This window comes from Sinocyclocheilus anshuiensis, unplaced genomic scaffold (assembly GCF_001515605.1).
Source record: "Sinocyclocheilus anshuiensis isolate Anshui unplaced genomic scaffold, SAMN03320099.WGS_v1.1 scaffold874, whole genome shotgun sequence".
Taxonomy (NCBI): Eukaryota; Metazoa; Chordata; class Actinopteri; order Cypriniformes; family Cyprinidae; genus Sinocyclocheilus; species Sinocyclocheilus anshuiensis.
Window position 1 is genome coordinate 196,115 of NW_015538065.1, and position 2,792 is coordinate 198,906.

The window sequence follows — 2,792 nt, forward strand, 5'->3', positions numbered from 1 at the left end:
GATTCTTTGATAGAATCACAAAAACAGCATTTAATTGAAATAGATTTTTTTGTATCAATGTAAACGTCTTTACTATCACTTCTGAGCAACTGCTGAATAATATATTTATGATTCAGCATGCTTGTAAAAATCTAAACCTCATCCTGTGACTTATCAGTATGCCAGAGCATGGCTGAATATGTTGTTTGTTGGCTCACTTCACTTTTCATGGCTCATTCCTCATCTCATATGCCACTATGCATATACTTAAACCGGCGCTCCTCCAGTGTCTGAGACAGACGTTTGTGTCTATAGGACAGCGTCTGAGTCTCACACACGCACACACACACACACACTCAAAACAAACACTTGCTCAATCAAGCAACTATTCCCAAACCTCCTTCACACAGACTACTGAATCTTATCCCCCTCCTCTGTCTTTCCACTGACATCCCCCCACCCTTAACTGCATTGTGTTGCAAATACAAAACCCAAGCTGCCGACTGCCAACAAAGGTTGCCTTGGATATGCACTCAGCGCACACACACGCTCTCCAAAACACTCGCACAACTGAGCTAAAGGGGCCCCCAGGAATGAACGGAGCCTGGGAACGGGGAACAGGGAGAACAGGCAGAAAGAAGGAGGGGGACTCTAATGAACGAGACTGACCTGTTGACACTCATGGTGGACTCCCATCGACCAGCCATGTCTAGAAAGCTTCCTTTCATTAACTATTCTCTTGCCTTCTCACATGGAACCCACAGACCACACAGCTTTTCAAGTGATGGTATATAATGTGACATACATTATCGTTCCAAAGTTTGGATTGCCAGGATTTTTTTTAAAAGAAATTAATACTTTTAATCAGCAAGGATGCATTAAATTGATCAAAAGTGACAGCAAAGACAGTTATTTTTAAATGCAATCATATTTTACAATATCACTGTTTCACAGTATTCTTAATCAAATAAATGCAGCCTTGGTCAGCATAAATGGAAAAAACATTACTTTCAAAATACATTAAAAATAAATCCCACTGACCCCAGATATATTATATTATATTTATTATATTATGATCCTTGAAACTTTTACCCTGTTCAGGACGAAGACAAAGGTGGGAAAACTCAAGTTTAAATGTACAATTTCCAACCACAAAGTGTTCCAGTTGTGCTGCATTCTAGACAACCTCTAACACCAAATTCTCCCACTTTCACTTGAAAATAACCGATAAACCTCTGCTTTAGTTGTCTTGGAATTATTTCAAATTAAATTTGGGAATAATTGATCTGCTCTGATGTTAAATGTTGGATGTTCAACTTTGAGCGCCATTCCAATATTAAATTTCAAGTAGGAAGTGGGAGAATTCTGCCGTACCAAGTACCAAGCTACGAAACCAAAAGAAAAATGAGAAAAGCGAGTGGAAGCAGGGGAGGTTCAGGTTCAGGTTCTGACCAAGCGCTAAGAAAAACAGCCTTAAAAAACTACAGGCCAACAGTGCTAAATAAAACTTACTTTCTTTTAACAGGCCTAAATGTGTCAACATTTCAAGTATTCTTGAAACACAAGTTCCTTTTCTTCAAAAATAAACTATTACAGAAGCGAAACCGTTTCACATCACAGCACAGGCCCACATACAAAGATAACAAATGTACTAGTAATCTAACCCTTTATAACCACAAAAAGCTAATACATGGGATGTATTGAATTCCAGTTCTCCAATGTCATGTTTATGTTACAGCAGTTTAAGTAAAATGTGTTCTGAAAAGAGCAATAAATCTGAGCTATCTCTGTGTACACATCCCAGAGTGACAGTCTTTCTGTAAATATTCAAGGTTTTGACATTTGAAGTGAAAGAGGTTGAAATCAAGCTAAGACATTTAACAATCTCACACTTGTTTCACACAGAGGTGCAAGCAAAAAAATGTGGTCTTCACAAGCATGTTGAAACATAAGATGTGGTCAAATTATCCATTGTAAATAGTGTAATGATGTATGAAGCACAGTTTAGAAGTAACCTTCAAACCAAGCAGCTTTCTGTTGTGCAACACGGCAAATTCATGAGAGCAACTTGAGCATGAGTGAAATCTGCGTTGGGATACTTTTTGGCCTCACGCGAAACTCAACTTTATGCCCTTGAGGAATCTTGACTGTATTGGTTTCCAACTGAAATAAATGGACTTTGCCAGTGAAAATGTATAACCAACATGCTCAAAGCTAAATGTTGCTCAATTAAATTTTACATCATAAATAAATAAATAATTTCAATTGGGAGTTTTGCGTTAAGGAGAAATTTTATCTGCTTTATAGCCAACTAACTTGAATGAATGAATGAATGAGGCATTTATATAGCGCTTTATTTTGTATTGCTGTACACCCAAAGCGCTTTACAATCATCTCTCCTCAACCACCACCTGGATGATGCGACGGCAGCCACAGGACAATGGCACAGTGGGCTCACCACACACCAGCTACAGGAACTTGGTTCTCATACACTACCGTTTAAATGTTTGTTACAGGTAAGGTTTTCTTTTAAATGTTTCTCTTAAGCTACATACCAAAGCTACATTTATTAGCTTAAAAAATACATTAAAAGCAGTAATATTGTTAAAAATTATTGTCAGCGCCAATAGCCTAGTGGGCAGTGTGCCAACATGCCATTGTATCACGGGAGTCCCGATCTTTCCCGATCCCACCCCCATCTCTCTCCCACTTCACTTCCTGTCTACTCTACACTATCCTATCTTAAAGGGGTCATATGATGCGATTTAAATTTTTCCTTTCTCTTTGGAGTGTTACAAGCTCTTGGTGCATAA

General features: G+C 38.4%; 1 protein-coding gene across 1 annotated transcript in view; it reads right to left on the bottom strand.

Moving 5' to 3' along the window:
- The window catches only part of LOC107683563 (E3 ubiquitin-protein ligase DTX4-like), a 22,171-nt gene that overhangs the window by 13,574 nt on the left and 5,805 nt on the right, over positions 1 to 2,792 (bottom strand). The gene's annotated exons all lie outside the window — the stretch shown is intronic.